The sequence below is a fragment of the Solanum verrucosum genome, unplaced genomic scaffold (assembly GCF_900185275.1).
Source record: "Solanum verrucosum unplaced genomic scaffold, falcon-dt-bn FXZP01000049.1, whole genome shotgun sequence".
NCBI lineage: Eukaryota > Viridiplantae > Streptophyta > Magnoliopsida > Solanales > Solanaceae > Solanum > Solanum verrucosum.
In genome coordinates, this window is record NW_026020221.1 from 9,291,496 (window position 1) to 9,315,590 (window position 24,095).

Below are 24,095 nucleotides of genomic sequence, written 5' to 3' on the forward strand. Positions count from 1 at the left end.
AAAAAAAAAGAACTCTGATTGATCTGAAATTTGATAGATTCATAAGAACGACCTAGTAAGAAACTATTTTTTTTTATCGTTATATGAGTTTTTGATCATACTTGATTAAATAGTAATGAAGTATTAATTTTATGTGTTGGCTTAGACCTTCCTCCCTATCGGATGAAATTGACATAAGTCACAATGTATTTAATTGTCTAGTTTTGATAATCTGTATTAACTCTCCTAAACTGAATAATATAGGATTGGGTCAATGTAACTAGGGGATTTTCACTTGACTTAAACTAACAGTAGACTCTCTATCTGAGTTAGGTCTGTAAAAGTTTATGGAATGAATAATCGTCATTGTACATGTGTATTGCATGAGTAGTTCTCCAATCCCATCGATTGGCTATTCGAGATGCATGGATATATATGTATAAATGAGCCCTAAATTTTGTTATTTAGGATTATTCGAAATATTATGATCTCTTTAAAGTATTATATCTCATATTCTCAATAGACTTTACACACCCACTTAGTACTACTTAAGCTCTTCTTTTGGTAGAGATAAAGATATTAATTCAAAGAATGCATTGTACATGTACCTTATGTTAGAAGAAATTATTTTCAGTTTCTAACAAGATAAGATATGAGTATTTAATATTTTTGGTTGTAACTCTCCTATCATTGAGTTTGATGAATATTTTATTTCTTGTGGTATATTGATGCGTGATTCTTTTATTAGTATTATTTCTCATGAATTGAATTATATTAATCTGTCTCATAAGGAAAAATATCTTTTAAATTGAATGAAACTTATCTGTACATTAGTGTCTAAGTCATTTATTCTGAATAGAATTTTGAGGTTGGTTAATGGATGAACATAACGGTTCATTGAAAGTGAAGTCACTACCAACATATGAGTCTTGTTTAGAAGGAAAAATGACTAAGAGACCTTTCCTCTTGAAAAGGAAAAAGAGGTACTGATAAGTTATAATTAATCTATTCTGATTTGTGTAATAAATGAGCATTTGGGCAAGCGGTGAATTTCAGTATTCTGAGTTTTCAAGAAGGTTACTCATGATATGGATATTTTTTTTTGATGTTTTGTAAGTCTAAATGTCTTGATAAACTCAAAATATTTAAGACACATGAAAATAGCATCATGAAAAATATATAAAGTCACTGCAATCTAATTGTAGTGACGTAAACCTCTCTGCAGAGCTCATAAGTCACTTATCTTATAGAATAATTGCATTTCAACTGTCTACACCAGACACTCTATAATAGATTGTTGTAGAAGAGAAAAGAAGTAGACTCTTATGAAGATGATAAGATTAATTATTGATTTATTATTAGTTATTTTGTTTCTTTTGGGATAGCTTCTAATAACTACATATCACATTCTGAATTCAATTTCTTTCAAATCAGTTCCTTGAACAACTATAGAACTAGTTGGATTTGACGTAAGTCTAATCTGTGACATGTTCAGTTATAGGATTGTTCAGCACATGTGCTGAGTGGGAGAATAAGAAAATTGGGATTAAGAATAGAATGTGTGTGTTAATTAGATATCCTAAAGAATGAAAGAAGGTTTATTATAGTGTCCTAAAGAAAATAAGACAATTGTTAACACAACTGTCTGATTTCTAGAAAAGGATCATTTAGTAAACCATGTTCCTAGAAGTAAACTAGTTTTACAGGGATTCAACAAAGAAATAACATATGAGTCAGTTGTAAATTCAGACACTAAAGAACATCTAACTGGTATGTCAGAATTGACGTTCCATTGCATTTACGTAGTGGGAGAAACGTTATTAGACATAACAATACTACTACCTCAAGTAGTGCAAGTGATGTTGGACAAATTAAAGAACAATACATGAAAAGTAGTTAATAATTCATTACCAAAAGGTTTTGAGGAAAATATTAAGACTCAAGAACATGAAAGTGTGACTATTGTAGTAATACTTAGTCGTAGTGGGAGAATCATAACAAAGATTGATTGATTTTGTATATTTAAGAGGACTTTCATGATAAACCTCTGAAGATCTAATACAAAAATGATAAGTTACGACTCAACATTACTAGACGAAGTTGCATAAGAAAATAACTTAGTAAGATCCTTTTGATAAGAAATATAAAAGGAATATTTGTGAAAGTTGTAAATGCATTGTTAACAGTCTAAGTGGGAGATTGTTAGGGTATATACTATTAATCATGTGTTTAAAAATAGTATTCTAATAATTTTCAAGATTAAATATCTTAGTGGGAGATTGTTAGGGTATATACTATTAACCATGCATTTAGATATAGTACATTATAACAATCGTGATAGTTAAAAGTCTAAGTGGGAGATTGTTGGGATATATACTATTAACCACGTGTTTAGATATAGTATTTATTATAGAATAATTATTTATTTATTTTAATAGAACATATATTCGTTTATGGTGCTTGTTTACTTATATAGTAGATGATTTAGTGTATAGAGTTTAAGCTTATACACAGAGGATTAAATCATCGGTTCTTATAAGTATAAAGTGTTTTTTGTTCACAATCTAAGATGGAAATTGGACATGCCATCGGGATGATTGTAGCACAAGATTATATGTAGTTTATCTTGATTATGGGAATGATATAGTTCCAACTTCTTGTGCTAGTGCATTTTGTATGTATTGAACGAGACCGAGTAGAGATAGTTGCTTTAGACTGATTGACAAAAGCATATTCTCTAAACTATTAAATGTACTTATATTCTTAATCATGATATAACTATATATTATGATCTGTATATGTTAATCATCGTTTTGATTTATTAAATGGTGAGATTCTAAGATGGGTCAATATTCCTAGTAGATTGGATGATGATAATATATATTGGTGAAATAATAAGTTAGTTGATGGAATCCATGTCTCGGTATAGAGATTGATGATATGCCTTTTTGAGAAGCTTAAAAGTTTTCATCGTGTCAAACCTTGCAAGTGGATTTAAGAATCCGACACATGAAATAAGTTAAGCAATGCTCTAAAGGAAATTAATCATTGAATTAAGTTCGTCAGTAATTTAATTTATTGATTAGTATCTGTAATCTTAATATGGGGAATTTCAAAATATAAATAGAGGAGTGCAATTATGAATTTCTAGTGGAATGATTTGTAATTTATTATGGTAAGAATAATTGAAATTAATTATTTGAAATTATTTTCATAATAGGAAGCCTCAGTAATTAATTTTGTGGTCCCTACCGTGCCCATATTTATCTAGAACTCAGAATTTATTGTAAAGGGAAAAAGGAGAAGTATGTGTCTTTCTCTATTCTAAGGAAAGGGAGAAGTATGTATCTTTCTATGTTCTAAGGCAAGGGAGAAGTATATCACTTTTTCTATTCTAAGGAAAGGAAGAAGGACATGACTTTTTATTTTCTAAGGAAAGGGAGATGTACATGTCTTTCTATTCTAAGGAAAGACATGGTATTCCTTTTACTTGGACTAAGAAGAAATCTCTATAAATAGAGATTCTTGTAACCCTTGAAAAATAATTTTTTCCATAAAATACTTGTCCACCCAAGTATTGAGAGGGTTTGGAAGTGAACTTGGGATTACTGTAGAAGACCGTAGAACTGTGGTCTAGTTTGTGGACTAGCTTATGAATTTGCTTGAAGTTTCTAGATTGTCGACTAGCTTGTGGATTCACTTGAAGGTATTGGCTCACGCTTCAAGAGGTAATTCTGAAGTTAAATTCAGAAAGTTTATATGCCCTAACATGATTGTACTTGTTTTAGTATAAACAATGTGTTGTCTATTATTCATGTAAGTTGTATGATTATGGTCTGTTTCCGTTGTGCATATAGTTTTCCAACACTATACATAACATTTAGGCAATAAATTTGAACTAAATTCAAATCTTTATATTAGTAAATAAGTTTTTTTACAACAACGTTCAAGCTATTGTAAATACGAGAAGCAAGAGGAGCAATAATGTCTATAATTTTTTTTTTACTTTTAAAAGGCTTTATATTATAGTGGATTCTTATTTGTGATTGCAAGCGGGTTCCTACAGTAGACTGTGAGTTGTTAGTCCTTGGAACATAATGAGATGAGTACTCACATTTATATGTTTATTACTAATTTTCGGGTGCGCGCTTTGCGTGTGTAACCCATACTTATGATTATATTATTTGTTAAAAAATTCAATATTATTAAATAATGTGATTTGATTTTTTAAAAGAAAAATTGTGTGTAATTGAGGTTTATACTATCTCACTATTACTATTACTATTACACCAATTTCATTACCTCCAAATAAATGCATCGGAATAATGATATGAGAAGTAGGAAGTTGAGCAGTTCTTGTCTTGTGATAAATATAAGATAAAGATCACTTATGGAATACCAGTTTATGGCAACAAATAGGTTTAGCTGAGACAAGCAGAATAAAACTTAATTAGGACAAAGACAAGACAAGTTGTAAAGCATTCTTGCATAGAATCTCCTTTCGGTATCGTCTATTTGTCATTTCTAAATGAATCAATCCCTTACTCTATTCAATCTTTCAAGAATAGGGCAAATAGATCTGACCCATAACCTCTCTTTCAAGCAATTCATAGACATCAAACCTAAATTGCTAGCATTGAACTAATTAATCACTCTAATTAATCTCTTTCGAGCATCAACTGATCGGAGCTAGAATTAATTTGGCCACCTCAATTCATGAATTAATCACCCAACAATCAGTCAAATTTGTAATTAACAGTCACAAACAGAGCAATTCAACAAACCCACTAAATTAAATCAACCCCAACCCCATAATCACACCCCAAGAGTTTGGAATTTTAGCCAGACATTACAAAGTGTTAATAAATTATATCTTGCATGAAAGTAACCATGGGTAGCATGAAATTGAGTGTTTAATAGTAGATCCAGTTCAAATCCCACTTCAATTTCCCAAATTTAAGTTTATAATTCAAAGATTCAATAATTAAAATTATTTTTTTGCTCAATGAAAAATATTTCTCTCTCTTGAAAAGTCAGAGTGTTTCTCTCAATTTTTTCACCCCTCTTTCTCTCTCATTTGGACTATTTATAGTTTTCCAAAATTTTCCCCAAAAAGTAGTTCTGTGTCATTTTCGGTGACATACTCAATTCGCCCACTGCATTCGGCGAATCATGTTTCTTATTTTGGTTTGTCCTTTTCATCCTGCAAGCTTCATGTGTTTGAGTTTCACTAAGCGATCCCTTTAGATTTCGCTTTTCCGAATTTGGCGAATTGTCGAACTTCCTACCATCTTCTCTACCAACACTGTCAGTTTCATCGATATCTACTCACTTTGCCTTGTGTCTTTGGGTGAATCAACCTTCTCGTATCCCATCGCTGACTCACCTTGAGGGATGACTTGATACACTGTCAACTTAGGCGATGTCATGCTCATTTGGCGATGCGCCCTTCATGTTAGGCGATCAACAGTGTTCATTTTGCACTTCTTTTTGTATTTTTATCCATTTTTTCACACATCAATCCTTGCCTTGTCCAAGTTCCATCATAGCTGCAAATCATCAACATTTGATTAGAAAAGGACAAAGTTAGGCATTGAGGATACTAATTATTGAGCTAGATGGACCTTAAATGAGTGCAAATCTACCACTCATCATCAATGCATCTTAAAATCATAAGGAAAAACTTTCATAAATCTTCAAGACAACTTAGTTAATTTATGGATATTAGCTTTAACCGACAATAAACCATGAGAGCCATAACATGAAATCTGATGTAACTCCCCCACATCGAGAAGAGAGAGTCTACTTGTCAAGGTAGAACTCTGTATCATATCATATGTTGTATGTGGATCCACTAGCTAGGCCATTTTAAGGAAAACCTACGGGGGCACATACTTTGGAACTAGAGGTTCCTACTAGAGACTACTCTATTTGAGCCTCTAACTCAAAGTTCTCTCGGTGCTAAGTTAAATCCCAATGGAATAGTCATTTTTATGAACATATCATCATACATGGAAAATCACAATTCAAATACTAATTCAAGATTAAAACATCATAAAGTAGCTCATTAAATCTTAAATCAAGCATATGTGAGAAAACATTTCAGCAAACCATGATTCCTTAGTATGTGAGAAAATCCTTTTATATTTTCATTGATGCTCATCTTAAAGCAACCTAATTCATAAAACATTCTTTTTTATAATTCATGCATAACTTCATGAAAATATCAATCATAGATTCATAGTTTCTACATAAATTCATGTCTTTTAGGGTTCATAGTCAAAATCATGATCAGTGCATGAGTTTATGTGAAAACAATTGGAAAGCATGTAATTGACTCAAAACAATCCTAATAAGATCAAAATTGAACAACTGAATCAACATAATTTGAACGCATGAAGAATTGAATGAAAACCTAATCAATTGGATTGAAACTAGACTTGGACAATTAAGAAACCTTAGGACTCAATGGGTGAATGAAACCCATTGATGAAGCCCTAAAAACCTTTCTATTTAATGCCCAATGGTGAAAAGGAAACATGATTTGGAACCCTAGCTTCTTTTTCTGGACCTTGGGAGAGAATTGGAGAAGGATAATTGTGGATGAGATTTGGGGGTTTGAGTGAATGAGAGAATTGCGGAAGCTTTGGGGGTATAAGGGTAGCTATAGGTCTTGATATAAGGGTCAAAACGACATAGTATAGGTACTAGATGCATATAAAAAGACTCAAATATCCTTAAGAAATAAATGTCGGACAACCCTACGGTTGTGACCTACGGCTCGTAGGAATTCCTACGGTCCATCTTGGTCAACCGTAGAACCACCTTCAGAAACTAAAAAATTCAATTACTTCCCACGAGATCATTCTACCGCCAGTCAAATTTTCTATGGTCCGTAGTCCTCATCCTTAGGACACAAGTTCAGCTCCAAAATTTAACAAAGTTAAGATCAGTTCTACGAGAAAATCTTACGACCTGTAGAATAACTTACGACCCTCCAAACCCTTACGTAGGGCTGAGGTCTTAGATCAAATCTTTGAATCCATCCTACGAGTGTCATCAATGACTTGTCAAAAATCCTACGATTCGTCATGTTCATTCGTGGCTCAAACATCATAAAACTTGAAATTCCAAAACTCAGTTCACTTCCTATGGCTAGTAGGACTTCCTACGATCCGTAGGTCCGTCTCGTAGAACTCTACTTCAGAGAATTTTCTACACTTTTCTTTCCTTTCCCAACTTTTCAACTTCGGAGGTGTTACATCAGGTACACTTGATGAATAATTCAATCAAAGAACTATTAATTTACTTACCAGAGGAGGAGGAGGAGTTTTTCTTTTTTCCATTTTGGGTTCCCTCATTTTTTAGTTTATTGTGGTTTTTGTTTTCAATTTAAAAACCTGAGGCCACCTCCCACACATCCCTCAAAATCCCTTAATCCTTAATTAAATAACTGTCACTTATACTCAATTAAAATAACTCGAGTCACTACAATTTAATTCTCAAACTTTTTCTTTTAATTCAAAATCCCGACTTACTCCCACATCGCTAAGTGAAGAAGACACAAGAGTAATGAGGAGATACTAAAATAAGACCAAGAGCAATAGAGAAACTACCTTCACCAATGGACAGGGTCAATGGGTGATCAAGAAGACTCATAGCCTAGGGTGGTGACCTCCATTGCACTTCGGAAGATTGCCTTCCTAAGGACGATCCGAGTGGTCGATCCTATGTCCTAATTTTTTACAGCGGGGCTTGCATTTGCATGGCCCCTACCCTATTCAAAGTACAACTTTTTTCTAGTATCTCATTTATAGGTTTGTGATTAATTGAGCACCACATTCTCAATAATTTATATCTTTTCCTATTGTAAGTCACCTCGTTCTTCTAAGTGAAACTTTAAAATACAAATGCTTTGATCTTTATATTAAAATTTACAATTGTATTAATGATTACTATAAGTTGCAAAACATCTATATCAACCAACATGAAAAAATTGAAACGAAAAGAAACATAAACAAATAGGTTGATAGAATTGAATACTTCACTCTCTTTTTTCCTTGCGTCTAGTCTCCCACATCGATAAGTTGGATTTAGCGATATGTACATATAGTACTAAAATGTAATTGTCACTAGTAATTGCCTCTTAAAAATATATTTTGTGTCAATTAAGCTATTATCGTTTATTAATTGTCACTAAAATTCATTTTTGGTGTAGTTTTATTACTTGAACAAGAATTGTTCTATAGGCTCGAACCACCTTATCCTTGAGTTCTAAGGAGACATAAAATCTAGTTGAACCATGGTAGGCATATGAGACTAGATCGTGATTAATAATCACCATTGCCCACCAGATGATGGAGTCGTAGAGAATCGTTCAGAGCTTGGTCCATCGGGTTGTGATGGTCTTATGGTTGTCTGATAGACTTCTTAATTCTTCTTTTTGTTAGTACAATGTATTATACATTTTTCCATGTATAAATAATATATTCAGAATCCTTAAACTTAAAAATTTAGAATCCACCTCTTCTTAGAATCAATATTGGTAAACGATCTTCTTCGAATAAAAATAAGCTCTTGGTACATTTGTTATTCACAAACTGATTTATGACAAATTATAAAAGACTATGAAAATCATTCAACATCCTGGAAGTTGTACCTTATGTATTCCTTAAAGGATGTTCATATAAAAGTTGTACTATTTCTTTATGACTATCGTTTATATTATGGTCAAAATAATATAAGAGATGGATTATGAAAGAAAAAACATATTCTCATTTGTTTCTTTTGAGTAGCTGTGTGATAGATTTCCTTAACTATTTTGCTGATTTCACTCACATTGAATCTTCAAAACAAGTTAAACTCTATGAACTCTTTATATGTTGTTGTTTTAATTAATCACATGCTGATGTAGAAGATTTGTTAGGGGTTCAACTGAATTCAACATTTTTGACACAATTAGGTGTACAATTATCTAAAAGTTTCTAAAATTGTGGCAAATTCTAAACTTTGAATCCGTAATTCCAAAAGTGTAATAGATTCAATGATCGAATTTTAAAAAGTTGAACCTGTCAAATTTGAATTCTAAATCTGTCTTTGAACACTATATGAATTTACTACTATTATTTAATGATGTGATCTAGCGTTTTTTATTCTTCAAGAGTAATTAATAGTATAAATTAGGCACGTATTACTTCTTTCGTACATTGAGGATGTTAATTGCTCTTTTTTATAGACATACAATACCGTGTTCTTGGCAAATAATATTATAATCCCACATCGTCAAGTGAATAAGACAGAAGAGTAGCAAGGAGACACTATAAAAAAGGGTCAAGATCAATTACAAAGAAACATACTTATCTGAACAGGGTTAATGGACGATCAACAAGGTCCATGGCCTAGGTTGGTAACCTCCATCGCACTTTGGAGAGGTGCTCACCTAGTTTCTTTTCTTTTGTTGTAGAAGAAATGAAGAAGAAAATGGTTTGCTTTTCTAAATTTCTTCATAGGTACAAACCATTTTTTTCTCTTCATTTCTTTTAAACAAAAAAAAATATACAAAAAAAAATTAGATATTTTTTTTCATCATGTCACGACCCAAAGTATACCTTAGATGTGACATGGCATATAGAACCCCAGAGGCCCTACACACAGTGGTGGAGCTAGAAATTTTATTAAGGGTATCCAAGTATTACATAATTTTTTTTTAATGAATGGATGCACTGGAAAATTTAAAATTGAACTACATAATATTAATAGTACTTTTTTTTAGGAATAAATATTCCAAAATTTTAAAAATCAAACTGCATAATATTTTGCTTTAATATTTGTGTTTATTTAATATGAAATGAATGAACAAAGAAAAAAGGGGAGGGGGGATACTTAGCTTAAAATGAAATCATTTTTACGTTTCAAGCTTTCACTAATTTCTAGTGACGACAACAAATGAGACATGAATAATGGAAGCACAATCAAACGAGGTGTTCTTTCGTTCGCTTTTAGAAATAGTTTAGAATTTTTTTATTAACTATAAATTAAATAATTACATTTAAATTTTATTTCAAATTTTAATGAAACAAAATAAAAAGTCAAATTCATTGAAAAATTAATTGGCTACTAAGTGTAGATTCATAATTAAGAAACGTTTTGATGAAAAATAACAAATTTAATAACTATTATTTAGAAAGTAACTTAATTACCTTAGACAATTAAAGGAGCAAGTTAATAATTAGAGTAATAATAAAATAGGAGAATTCTATTAAAAATGATTATAATTAAAACAAATGCAATTGCAGGGATTCAAACCCACGCCTGTGGGCTCAATAGGAGTGCCTCACACCATTGGGCCACAGAGTCTCATTGTGTCAAGGGTTTCCAAAGTGTTAGATTTATCCATTTCAAGTAATATTTTACTTATCTATACGGTATAATTTTTTGATGAAGGGTGTCTAGTTGGACACCCTCGGGGCACTGTAGCTCCGCCACTGCCTACACCAGCCATTTAACATAGATCACAAGATAGTTGAATTTAAAGAATTCAAAAGAAAGTTTTATATCATAAAGAGTTTGGAAAAAGCGGAAGTTTAACATAAGTCTCAAAGCCATCTAGTACATCAAGAGTGATTGGGACGCATCACATGCAATACGGAAAAGTAAAGATAATAAGCAATAAAAGGTCCGGTCCTCGAAACATGAGGACTTACTAATCTTCAAATCCACTAAAGTGAACACTAGCAACATACGGAAGGAAAAGAGTCGTCAAACCCTACATTAGTGAAACAATGTAGGCAAAAGTATGCGTTAGTACATGAAATGTATCATGTATGAGGGGAATGCAATAAAACATAAGGCATGATCATAAATGGACATAATCGAAAACATGGAATGCATGACCAAGTTAAAACATAGTAAAATATCTTAAGAAGATTCATAAAACATGAACATGGTCAATGCATCTTTAAATCATAAAGGAAGCTTCATAAAACATTAGAAATCAACTTAGTTCTCTTTGTGTGAAGTTTACTGTTGACCGACATGTAGACCATGTGAGCTATAACATGGAATCCAATATCTGCCCCACACCGAAAAGGGGTGTCCTACTTGCCAAGGTAAAGACTATAAACTTCTAACTTACGTGGATCCACTAGCTAATGTATATCTAAGACAATCATCCTATGAGGGCACATATGTATGAGATAAGGAGATTGCTACTAGAAACGACCTCAAGCTACGAGAGAGCTCCTATCTCAATATCCTCTTGATGTTAAGCATAAATCTCACGGAATAGTCTTTAATCTTAACTTGTCTTATTATCCATGGAAGGGCACATCAAGTAATAAATCCAAGCTAAAGTCATATTATCATCCAGGAAAATGTACAATTAACCAACCAATCCAAGCTAGAAACATCATAGGATAACTCCTTAGACCATGCGTGAGAAAACCTTTCACCACCCATGATCTTTTTATAATAGCTTTTAAGGCTCATAGTCATTCACTTCATGCTAGAGATGCCCTGCTACTAATGGAAATAGTTTTGAAAGCATGATTTATAGTCATTGAAGGCATATCCGGATACCATACTAATCCAAACCTAATTTAGGAAAATAGCCTGAAAAGCTTTGAGGGCAAATCTAGATGTCATTCATGTCATGTGGCCAAGCTTCATAGAACATATATATATCTTTATCTATAACCTTACTTGAGTCATAACCATGACTTTTCATAAAAACATACATAATTTCATAAAACATATTCATAGCTTCAAGCTTCTTCATAAATTCATGTAAATTAGGGTTCATATATAGTCAAAATACATAGATCAATGTATGGGTCGTCATGACCCAAAATGAGTCATGAGTGACACCCACACGTAACCTCCTAGGTGGGCGAACCAATGCATTCAACCCTAACTTATATTTATCGTTCAACTTACAAAATATTAACCATAATGCGGAAGCTCAAATCTTATTAATGTAAGAAACACAAATCCACTAAAGTCTATTACATATGATCCCCAAAACCTGAAATTCATCACATCAAGGACATCTAATCTCCAAATACTAAGTCTAAGAGTATCGATGTAATGACCCGAAAGGTCATTTTGGTAATTTTTCGTGGAAATGACTATTTTGCTCTTTCGGTAATTGCCCTGAGTCCCATGTTTTGTGGTTGTAAAGTTGGTTTGAGGAAAAGTTGGTAAAAAGTTGAGTTTTTGAGAAGTTGAGTTTTTTATGAGTTAAAGTTGGTTAAAAAGTGCTTTTTCGAGTCATTTGGAGTTTCGGGACTCGGATCGGATTTTCGTCGATTCCGACAGTTTTAGAATGTCGAAACGGGTTTGTGTGAAGTTACGGAGTTGAATTTGGAGTTGAAACGAAGAATTGAGGTCCTAAGTTGCTAAAGTTGTGAAATTTTGATAAAGAGTTGACTTTGGTCAACATATGAGGTTCCGAGGCTCAGATTGAAATTCCGAGAGTACCGTTGGTTTCGGGAGGCGATTCTAAGTCTAGAATGAGTCTTGGTTGAATTTTTAGACACTCCGTTTGAGTTTCGATTTTTTTTGGTGTTAAACTAGTTTCTTGGCATCTTATTGAATTTCGGGTCAAGGAGTCCTTGAATTCAAATTCCAATGGTTCCATTGAGTCCGGAACGTCGAATTTAGTGGGGGTACATATTTAGTTTGTGTGCACGAGATTCCGAACGAATCCCGAGGGTCCAACGAGGACTTAAACTTTGGTGTTATTGTTGTTTTAGCTGCTGTGTTTTTTAAGCTGCAACAGCAGTTTTTTTTCTTTTTTTAAAGCCAAAATCAGTAGCTATTTTTCCACAACTTGAAAATACCCATTTCTCCATTTTTAGACTTTGAGAGCTCGAAAATAGGCAATTTCAAGTGGTTTTTCGCAAGGAATTCATTGGGTAAGTTATTTCCAACTTATATCTTTGATTTGCATCGATTATTTATGGATTTTAACATCAAAATTTGAGATCTCAAGTGTAAAATTTGGGGTTTTTTGCCTAATCCGAATTTAATAGAAAATTTGAGTTTGTGAACTCATTTCAACTCCTTTTTCGAAACGGTTTTCACTATTGGATTCTAAATTTCTTGGGGAACATTTTTCACTAAAAATTTCCAGATTTCGAGAATATTTTCCAGAACGAGATTTGTTGACCATTTTACCCTTTTTCTCCAAATTTCACGATATTGGTGTTGTTAGATTCGTATTGATTGTGGGCTTCCATTTATGAATAGACTGTGGTGATTTGGAGCAGGCTCGGAAGGGTAAAACTCAAATTTGAGTTACTAGTTCAAGTGTTTTGAGGCAAGTGACTTCTAAACTTTGTTAAACTCTTAGACTACACGTGACTACTTTCCTAGTTGTGTTGGGGAGTAATGGGGATTGAGGATGGATTTTATTTGTTGATTGAAATTGTTGTAATTGAAAGATGGGGAATAAAACGAGCTAAATGTGTTATATGTGACTTGAATTTGTTGAATAAGTCATGTAATAACTGATAATGAGGGGATAGAAGAGCATGAGTAGGCTATGATTGATACAGACATTGATGTTGAGACAGATGATGGGTAATACTATGATGTGGTCGTGATATGGTTGTGATTGAGACAGACGATGTGTAATACTATGATGTGGTTGTGATATGGTTGTGATTGAGACAGATGATGTGTAATACTATGATGTGATCGTGATATGGTTGTGATTGAGACAGATGATGTGTAATACTATGATGTGATCGTGATATGATTGTGATTGATGACATGTGCATATTCATTATTCATCCCATGTGTGAACTATCTGTTGCATGAGTTCTGAGACACTGATATGAGGATGGATGGTTATGAGACACAGTTGAGACTAGCTCCGGCTAGAGATATATGAGATGGACTAGCTCCGACTAGCGATTTAGATGCCGATGGGATCTGGTTTCGGCGGTGATACATGGTCCATGTGTGGCCCCCATGGGTTCTGATTTGAGTATTCAACGCGGTCTGATTACGTCAACAGATGTGTATCTTAGGACATACATGCATCACGACTACATGACATCATTATTGCATTTGCATCGCATTTGACTTCATCTTTGTCTGTGGTGTGTGGATTTTACCTACTTGCTCCTCTTCATGTGATATATGATCTATTTGCTCTTATATGAGGATATGAGGTTGATGTTGAGATACTGTTGGATATATCTGTTGATTATGAATTGTGTAGTATATGTTGTTGGTTCGCTGTTAGAATGAAGTTTCGGTGGTTCGATTGGGATTGAAAGGAGTTGTTTGTAGCTGCTAGTTTAGCTTAGTTTAGTGTTACTTGCGAGTACCTGTTGCTTTTGGTACTCACCCTTGCTTCTACACAGTTGTGTAGGTTGACAGCTCTATCAGATCCGGCTTATTACTCATCTTCAGATTAGATCTTCCAGACTTACTTGAGAGGTAGCGGTTCATTCCAGACGTGCCCTCAAGTTATCTATATTTACTGTTCTGTTCTATTTTAGAACTTTACTATGAGACTTGTATATTTATTCAGATTCTGTATTAGAGGTTTGTACATCTGACAACCAATTCAGGGGTTATGTTGAGTTTATTTAAAGACTTCCGCTTATCTTTCTATCTTATTCTTGTTTTATAAATTCTGTATCGTCGGGTTTTTGGGTGTTAGGCTGACGTGTCCGGTGGGGTTTGGGCACGTGCCATCACATCTGGTTTTGGGGTGTGACAAAATGGTATCAGTGCCCAGGTTCGAAGGTCTCACATGTACAAACCAAGTCTTAGTAGAGTCTCGAGGATCGATATGGAGACGTCTGTACTTATCTTCGAGAGGCTATGAAGACTGTTAGGAAAGACTTCTTTTTTTTCATTCCGTTCTTATCGTGCGAGGTTGTTATCGTGGGTGTTGAGTATCGCGTGTTGTTTTTGGTAGATGCCGAGGACTAGAGCTACCGGAGTTAGGGGGAAGGTAGCCCCCGAGGTCAGAGTTGAGGCCCCAGCTAGGGGTAGAGGTCGGGCTAGAGGCCGAGGACGTGGTCGAGGCCGTGCCAGAGGAGCGACACCTGCCCGAGGCCGAGGTAGAGAGCCTTCACCTGAGCCACAGATTGGAGTAGCTGCAGAGCAGGCTCTTGCGGGCCATGCACCCCCAGTTCATGATGACAGACTCGATAGGATATTTGGGTTATTGGAGCGTCTTGCTCAGGGTGCAGCAGGTATACCAGCGGGGTTACAGGCTGGGGTAGGGGCACAGGCCCCTGGTTATCAGCATCAGATACCAGTGGTTCCAGAGCCGGTGGTTCAGCCACCACAGGTTCCAGCACCGGTTGTAGGTGTACCGGCGGCCCTTAAGGTGGCCTTGGCAGATGATGACCAGGTCTTCTATGAGCGGTTTCAGAAGATGAAACCACCTCAGTTTCATGGTGCTAAGACTGATGATGCTCACGAGTTTTTTACCTTGAGTCGAGAGATGTTGGCGGTGGTACGCATGTTAGATGAGAGGGGCGTCCAATTTGTGTCCCTTCAGTTACGCGGTGTCGCTAGGGAGTGGTTGAGGACCTTCATGAGTTCGAGACCAGCGGGATCTCCTCCCATGGAGTGTAGTGAGTTTGCTAGTGCCTTCGAGGGTTGTTTCATCCCTTGGAGTGTACAGGAGGAGAGCCGTATGAGGTTTGAGAGTTTGGTGCAGGGTAGCATGTCAGTCGCAGATTACGAGGCTCAATTCTGTCAGTTGTCGAGACATGCCTCTACTTTGATTTCAGGTGAGCCTGAGCGGATTCGCAGATTTGTCAGGGGTTTGACTCCCACTATCCGTAGTTATGTGTTTAGATCATCTCGAGAGGGTGCTTTCTTCCAGACTATAGTGAGTGCAGCCAGAGAGGCTGAGTTGCTTGAGCGGGATGATTTTGGTGGGCCCAAGAGGGTCCGTACAGGTGGTCAGTATTCGGGTACCTCTTCAGGAGGTAGGGGCCCACATAGGGGAGGCGGGTCCTTCCTACGTCAGAGACCAGTACATGCTTCATTACCAGCTATCGAGGGTGGGCCAGCAGCTCGAGGTCCTCCAGGTTCGGGTCGAGGTGGTTATAGCATTACTTCGGGTTCTTCACAGTCAGGATCCACACCGAGGTCTTGTTATGGTTGCGGTGATCCAGGCCACTTGATTCGTCAGTGTCCACATCAGACTCAGTCTGGACCACACCGTACTGTCTCCGCGGTCCCAGAGAGAGATTCAACACCTCCGGCTAGAGGTCGGGGTCGGGGACCAGCATCTGGTAGGCGGACGAGCTTCGAGTAGAGGTGCTAGTGGCGCCTCAGGTTCACAGAGTGGGGGCAGAGGTGCCCAGTGTTATGCTTTTCCTGGGAGGCCCGAGGCTGAGGCTTTTGATGCAATTATCACAGGTATCGTCTCAGTTTGTCATCAGTCTGCTTCCGTGTTATTTGATCCTGGTTCTACATTCTCATATGTGTCTACATATTTTGCTTTCGGCCTTTAGTTGACTTGTGATCGTATGTCTGTGCCTATTAGATTCTCTACACCCGTAGGTGAACCCTTAGTGGTGAATTGAGTATATCGATCTTGTCTTGTTGTTTTATCGGGGTATGAGACTTGGGTGGATATGATTCTTCTTGATATGTTAGACTTTGATGTCATATTAGGTATGGATTGGCTTTCCCCCTATAATGCGCTTCTTGATTGTTATGCTAAGACTATCACCTTAACTATTCCGGGTATTCCTAGAGTAGAGTGGAAAGGGACTAGTGGTTCGTATCCCAACAGGGTCATATCTCATATTCGGGCTCAGAGAATGATTGACCGGGGTTGTTTATCTTATTTTGGCCTTTATTCGGGATGTTGGAGCTGAGTCACCGGCCATGGAGTCTATTTCGGTGGTTCAGGAGCTCCCTGATGTGTTTCCCGAGGATCTACCTGGTGTTCCTCTTGTTCGTGATATTGACTTGTCTATTGACTTGAAGCCAGGCACCAAGCCCATATCTATTCCACCTTATCGTATGGCTCCAGCTAAGTTGAAGGAGTTGAAGGATCAGATTCAGGACTTATTGAGTAAAGGATTCATACGCCCTAGTGTGTCGCCTTGGGGTGCACCGGTCTTATTTGTGAAGAAGAAAAATGGGTCGATGAGGATGTGTATTGACTATAGACAGTTGAACAAGGTAACGGTGAAGAACAAGTATCCCCTTCCCCGTATTGATGACTTGTTTGATCAGCTTCAGGGGGCAGCCTTGTTCTCTAAGATCGACTTGAGATCTGGGTATCATCAGTTGAGGATTAAGCCTTCAGATGTGGCGAAGACAGCTTTTCGCACACGATATGGTCATTATGAGTTTTTGGTGATGTCATTTGGGCTCACCAATGCCCCTGCGACGTTCATGGAGTTGATGAATGGAGTGTTTCGCCCATACTTGGATTCCTTCGTGATTGTGTTTATTGATGACATCTTGGTATATTCCAAAACCGAGGCGGATCATGTTTGTCATTTGAGGGCCGTGCTACAGAAGTTGAGAGATGAGAAATTGTATGCCAAATTGTCTAAGTGTGAGTTTTGGCTCGAGTCAGTGGCTTTCCTAGGGCACGTGGTGTCTAAGGATGGAGTTAGGGTTGATCCGGCTATGATTAAGGCGGTTTAGGGTTGGACTAGACCTACATCACCTACCGAGATTCGGAGTTTTGTTGGCTTGGCAGGTTACTATCGGTGTTTTGTTCAGGGATTCTCTACTATAGCTGCGCCGTTGACCAGATTGACTCAGCAGACGGTTCCTTTTCATTGGTCACCCGAGTGTGAGGCGAGCCTCCAAAGGCTCAAATCCCTATTGACTTCAGCAACTGTCTTGACTTTGCCAGATGAGGGTGTTGGATTTACTGTTTATTGTGACGCTTCGAGTGTTGGACTTGGAGGTGTTTTGATGCAGAAGGGTAAGGTTGTAGCCTATGCCTCTAGACAGCTGAAGGCACACGAGAGGAATTACCCCACTCATGATTTGGAGTTGGCGGCTGTGGTATTTGTGCTTAAGCTGTGGAGACATTACCTATATGGTGTTCATTGCGAGGTGTTTACTGATCATAGGAGCCTACAGTACATATTCACTCAGCGGGATCTGAAATTGAGACAACGAAGGTGGCTGGAGTTGCTCAAGGACTACGACATGACCATTTTGTATCACCCCGGGAAGGCCAATGTGGTGGCCGATGCCTTGAGTAGGAAGACTCCTAGTATGGGGAGTCTTGCCGCGATCAGTGTTGAGAGGCGGCCTTTTGTTCGGGATGTTCAGAGGTTATTTGACAGCATGGTGAGATTTTAGGTTTCTGAGGAGAGTGGAGGTGTGTTTGCCTTCATTGAGGCCCGTTCATCTTTGATGGAGCAGATTAGAGAGCATCAGTATGAGGATGGGAAGTTATGTCTCATTCGGGACAAGGTGATGAGTGGTGAAGCCAAGAAGGCTAAGATTGACTCCGATGGTATATTGAGGATTGAGGGCCGGATGTGTGTGCCCAAGGTTGGTGATTTGATCAGATTGATTCTTGAGGAGGCTCATTGTTCAAGGTATTTTATTCATCCTGGAGCGGCGAAGATGTATCATGATCTTAGTCAGCACTATTGGTGGTGCGGGATGAAGAAGGATATTGCAGAGTTTGTGGCTAGGTGCTTGACATGTCAGCAGGTCAAGTGTGAGCACCAGAAGCTTGGTGGTGTGACTCAGAGGATGCCCATTCCTACTTGGAAGTGGGAGAGAATTGCTATGGACTTCGTAGTTGGATTGCCTACCACCATGGGTGGTTATGATTCTATATGGGTGGTCGTCGATAGACTGACCAAGTCTGCTCATTTCATCCCGGTCCGAGTGAGGTATACAACGGAGAAGTTGGCTCAGATTTATATTAGTCAGATTGTGCGGTTACACGGAGTGCCGGTGTCCATTGTGTCTGACAGGGGTTCAGTATTCACTTCTCATTTCTGGAGAGCATTACAGCATGATTTGGGCACTAGACTCGACATGAGCACAACTTTTCACCCTCAGACTTACGAGCAGTCTGAGAGGACTATTCAGGTGTTGGAGGACATGCTTCGGGCTTGCGTGATCGACTTTGGTACTAGATGGGATCAGCACTTGCCATTGGCAGAGTTCGCCTACAACAACAGTTATCATTCTAGCATTGGGATGGCACCTTTTGAGGCACTGTATGGTAGGCGTTGTAGATCACCTATTGGATGGTTTGATTCAGCAGAGGTGGACTCCCTTGGTACTAATATTCTTAGAGAGGATATGGAGCATGTTCGTGTGATTCAGAGTAGGCTCTTGACTGCCCAGAGTAGGCAGAAGAGCTATGCTGACAGGAGGGTTCGACCCTTAGAGTTCATGGTGGGTGATCGAGTTTGGCTTCGGGTATTGCCCATGAAGGGTGTGATGAGATTTGGGAAAAAGGGCAAGCTCAGCCCTAGGTTCATTGGCCCATATGAGATTTTGGAGAGGATGGGAGAGGTAGCTTATAAGTTAGCCTTACCACCTAGTTTGACAGCCGTGCATCCAGTTTTCCATGTTTCTATGCTCCGAAAGTATGTTCTGGATGAGTCTCACGTGATTTCGGTTGAGTCGCTGGAGTTGAGTCCAGATTTGACATTTGAGGAGGAGCCTATAGCTATTTTGGACAGACAGGTTCGCAAGCTCCGGACCAAGGACATCGTTTCAGTGAAGGTTCAGTGGAGGCATCGATCAGATAGGGAGGCGACTTGGGAGTCCGAGGATGATATGCGGGTCCGATATCCCCAGCTTTTCGAGGCTTCAGGTACTTTCTTTTACTTTATGTTCGAGGACGAACATGGTTTTTAGTGGTGAATGATGTAATGACCCGAAAGGTCATTTTGGTAATTTTTGTGGAAATGACTATTTTGCTCTTTCGGTAATTGCCCTGAGTTCCATGTTTTGTGGTTGTAAAGTTGGTTTGAGGAAAAGTTGGTAAAAAGTTGAGTTTTTGAGAAGTTGAGTTTTTTATGAGTTAAAGTTGGTTAAAAAGTGCTTTTTCGAGTCATTTGGAGTTTCGGGACTCAGATCGGATTTTCGTCGACTCCGGCAGTTTTAGAATGTCAAAACGGGTCTGTGTGAAGTTTCGGAGTTGAATTTGGAGTTGAAACGAATAATTGAGGTCCTAAGTTGCTAAAGTTGTGAAATTTTGATAAAGAGTTGACTTTGGTCAACATATGAGGTTCCGAGGCTCAAATTGAAATTCCGAGAGTACCGTTGGTTTCGGGAGGCGATTCTAAGTCTAGAATGAGTCTTGGTTGAATTTTTAGACGCTCCGTTTGAGTTTCGAATTTTTTTGGCGTTAAACTAGTTTCTTGGCATCTTATTGAATTTCGGGTCAAGGAGTTCTCGAATTCAAATTCCAACGGTTCCATTGAGTCCAGAACGTCGAATTTAGTGGGGGTACATATTTAGTTTGTGTGCACGAGATTCCAAACGAATCCCGAGGGTCCAACGGGGACTTAAACTTTGGTGTTATTGTTGTTTCAGCTGCTGTGTTTTTTTAGCTACAACATCAGTTTTTTTTCTTTTTTTAAAGCCAAAATCAGTAGTTATTTTCCCACAACTTGAAAATACCCATTTCTCCATTTTTAGACTTTGAAAGCTCGAAAATAGGCGATTTCAAGTGGTTTTTTGCAAGGAATTCATTGGGTAAGTTATTTCCAACTTATATCTTTGATTTGCATCGATTATTTATGGATTTTAACATCAAAATTTGAGATCTCAAGTGCAAAATTTAGGGGTTTTTGCCTAATCCGAATTTAATAGAAAATTTGAGTTTGTGAACTCATTTCAACTCCTTTTTCGAAACGGTTTTCACTATTGGATTCTAAATTTCTTGGGGAACATTTTTCACTAAAAATTTCCAGATTTTGAGAATATTTTCCGGAACGAGATTTGTTGACCATTTTACCCTTTTTCTCCAAATTTCACGATATTGGTGTTGTTAGATTCGTATTGATTGTGGGCTTCCATTTATGAATAGACTGTGGTGATTTGGAGCAGGCTCGGAAGGGTAAAACTCAAATTTGAGTTACTAGTTGAAGTGTTTTGAGGCAAGTGACTTCTAAACTTTGTTAAACTCTTAGACTACACGTGACTACTTTCCTAGTTGTGTTGGGGAGTAATGGGGATTGAGGATGGATTTTATTTGTTGATTGAAATTGTTGTAATTGAAAGATGGGGAATAAAACGAGCTAAATGTGTTATATGTGACTTGAATTTGTTGAATAAGTCATGTAATAACTGATAATGAGGGGATAGAAGAGCATGAGTAGGCTATGATTGATACAGACATTGATGTTGAGACAGATGATGGGTAATACTATGATGTGGTTGTGATATGGTTGTGATTGAGACAGATGATGTGTAATACTATGATGTGATCGTGATATGGTTGTGATTGAGACAGATGATGTGTAATACTATGATGTGATCGTGATATGATTGTGATTGATGACATGTGCATATTCATTATTCATCCCATGTGTGAACTATCTGTTGCATGAGTTCTGAGACACTGATATGAGGATGGATGGATATGAGACACAATTGAGACTATTTCCGGCTAGAGATATATGAGATGGACTAGCTCCGACTAGCGATTTGGATGCCGATGGGATCTGGTTCCGGCGGTGATACATGGTCCATGTGTGGCCCCCATGGGTTCTGATTTGAGTATTCAACGCGGTCTGATTACGTCAACAGATGTGTATCTTAGGACAGACATGCATCACGACTACATGACATCATTATTGCATTTGCATCGCATTTGACTTCATCTTTGTCTGTGGTGTGTGGATTTTACCTACTTGCTCCTCTTCATGTGATATATGATCTATTTGCTCTTATATGAGGATATGAGGTTGATGTTGAGATACTGTTGGATATATCTGTTGATTATAAATTGTGTAGTATAGGTTGTTGGTTCGCTGTTAGAATGAAGTTTCGGTGGTTCGGTTGGGATTGAAAGGAGTTGTTTGTAGCTGCTAGTTTAGCTTAGTTTAGTGTTACTTGTGAGTACCTGTTGCTTTTGGTACTCACCCTTGCTTCTACACAGTTGTGTAGGTTGACAGCTCTATCAGATCCGGCTTATTACTCATCTTCATATTAGAGCTTCCAGACTTACTTGAGAGGTAGCGGTTCAGTCCAGACGTGCCCTCAAGTTATCTATATTTCTGTTCTGTTCTATTCTAGAACTTTACTATGAGACTTGTATATTTATTCAGATTCTGTATTAGAGGTTTGTACATGTGACAACCAATTCTGGGGTTATGTTTAGTTTATTTAAAGACTTCCGCTTATCTTTCTATCTTATTCTTGTTTTATAAATTCTATATCGTCGGGTTTTTGGGTGTTAGGCTGACGTGTCCGGTGGGGTTTGGGCACGTGCCATCACATCTGGTTTTAGGGTGTGACAATCAAGACATCAAAATAAATGAACAAAATAGTTTATGTCCGAAAACTAAGGACATCATGCCATAATCGAGAATATCAAACACGAGCTTAAATGAATAACTCATCCTGGAACCTGATGTGCTGGAGACTAGCTAAAGCTGAAGGCGAATCGAAGTCGAAGGTACACTTGTTGTACTCCACAAAAGAAAACGAACAAAACACAAGTAGGAGTCAGTACAAGGAACATGTACTGAGTAGGTATTATCGGCCAACTCAAAATAGAAACCAATATGCAATAAGTAATAGTATAAAATCAACTTAGCAGGTGGCAAGCAACAAACAACATGAACGAGTGACAACAACACTAAAGTTAATTAGTCAAGAGTATCAAGAACACACATGAAAACTCATGCCTCCAAACCAAGCTATTTTGGGAATTGAGTTCTTTGTGATTGAGTACACTACGTTATATATATATATATATATATATATATATATATATATATATATATATATGTTTTCCTTTAATGTTACCGTGTCAGAATGTCACACTCGATCCAATAATATCATGTCGGCTCGTGGCATCTGATCCAAAATATTGTTAATTTATCATTTATTATCACCACTTTTCACTTCATTAACAATATTTCATCAAACCTTTTTTATTCAAGGCATCACTTCAATAGAGATGGTTCAAGATTATAAATTTCACGGTCTCAGGATTTCAGACCAATCACAAACCACACAACCACAAAACCACACAATCAAGTACTAGAGAACTTCACAATATCACTCAATGCATATGAATCACTATTAATCGTCTATCTATCAAATAGAATAAACCATAACCTACATCCACCGAAGAACTCAAGTCAGACAAGCTACTTCTCCAATGCTTTTCCCTTCTTCAATGCCTCAGATGATTTCCGATCTATCAAGTATGCATACTTCATAAGTAAACGAGTCTATAAATCCCATATTACTATATGTCTAGCCTAGATTTAAGAATTAAATCCTAAACTTAAAAGGAAATTCAACTATTTTCCTCCAGTTCCATCGGTCCAGCTACAAAACAAGACAACATAACCTTAGCTTATTTTCCATTAATGCTCACGTGAGTATAGAGAGGAATAGCCATGTCAATTCAATCTTTACTTAGAAAAGATGTGTGACCCATCTTACCATGATTTCTAAGGTAATTTTCCTCACTCATTTAACATAACCTCACTGGAAATTAACCCATTAATGGGAGACAAATTTGTCTCCAACCCAACACCACTATCCATCCTATATTCCTATCCAACCTTAATTATATAACAATAATTATCACCCCTACTATTAATACCTCAACTTCAATCTAATAGTCAATTACCTATCTCAATATATCAAGATATTTTAACATTTCAATTCTTTACATCATTAAGGGTTGACCTAACTTTTCTCTCAACGTTCATCTACCAACAAATACTATACATATGCACACTTCACTTTATAATATAATAATAATAAAAAAAAATAAAAAAAATAATAATAGATAAAAATCAGGACTTTGATTCATGAATGCAGTGAATAAAATTACCTAACTATCAAAACAAATCAACTAGAACCTATATTATCATATGCTTAAACCATGGACTTCACTTACTGCTACTCAATGTTCACGTGAGTACATAACGAATAAG

General features: G+C 37.0%; 1 protein-coding gene, 1 non-coding gene and 1 pseudogene across 2 annotated transcripts in view; 2 read left to right on the forward strand and 1 right to left on the reverse strand.

Moving 5' to 3' along the window:
* The window catches only part of LOC125830992 (LOB domain-containing protein 1-like), a 393,543-nt gene that overhangs the window by 328,498 nt on the left and 40,950 nt on the right, over nucleotides 1-24,095 (reverse strand). The window lies entirely within an intron of this gene.
* Nucleotides 7,598-7,753, forward strand: LOC125831793 (U1 spliceosomal RNA). The gene has a single exon (XR_007443201.1). It is a non-coding gene; the product is annotated as a U1 spliceosomal RNA (small nuclear RNA).
* LOC125831801 (U1 spliceosomal RNA) lies at nucleotides 9,332-9,519 on the forward strand (annotated as a pseudogene).